Source organism: Setaria italica, chromosome VIII (genome assembly GCF_000263155.2).
Source record: "Setaria italica strain Yugu1 chromosome VIII, Setaria_italica_v2.0, whole genome shotgun sequence".
NCBI classification, from domain to species: Eukaryota; Viridiplantae; Streptophyta; class Magnoliopsida; order Poales; family Poaceae; genus Setaria; species Setaria italica.
This window is the reverse complement of record NC_028457.1, coordinates 26724875-26725731: the sequence shown is the minus strand read 5'-3', so window position 1 is coordinate 26725731 and position 857 is coordinate 26724875.

Genomic DNA, 857 nt, shown 5'->3' with positions numbered 1-857 from the left:
AAATTTTACAACGTTGTATTGTAATGCGTTAAATGTACATGACCTTTGTGTATTAATTGATACAATTTGTAATTTACCCTATGTATGATTTCATGTGTTATTAAATTTGTTAGGTGAAGATTTTTTAGATATACATGAACATTGTTAACCACATACTAACATGGATTTTTCTGCGCATTCAAATAATTTAATTGAATAATTTATTGATCACAGCAATGCAGTAAAATAAATATTTTACAGGCTACATGAGTTGGTATAGAAATAATGATTACTTCATACTTATTGTCAATTTACTCGTTAATTAAATATATTTTTGCATGTACAAAATCTGAGAAGGTTTTGTTTTTCATCCTGGAATGCAGTGAAAAGGTTAAATAAAATCCATTTCCAAAAAACAGGCGGGAGAAGAAAAATAGGAAAAAAGACCTTTTGTCCCGGGTGCTAACAGCAACCGGGACAAAAGGACCCCCTTTTATCCCGGTTGCAAACGGCAACCGGGATAAAAGGGTACGTTTCGTCTCCCGCCCGAACGTTGCAACCGGGATAAAAGGCCCCCCCTTTTATCCTGGCTGGTGACGGGACCCGGGATAAAAGGGTGCGCTCCCAGCCCCACCTGGCGGGGGCACCCGTTTGTCTCGGGTCCCATTACGAACCGAGATAAAAGGGGGGGGGGTTTAAAAGGCACTGTACTCCCGTTCTACCCCGCCGCCAGTTCCACACTTAGCGAAAATTTCGCAAGTCCCGCGCTCTCCGCCGTCGCCGCCCGTCCGACTCCCTCGCCGACGCCGACGGTAGTGCTGTCGAATCCCTGATCGAGTCCCGCATTGCGCCGTCTGGTCCCCCAGGCCGACCCTCCT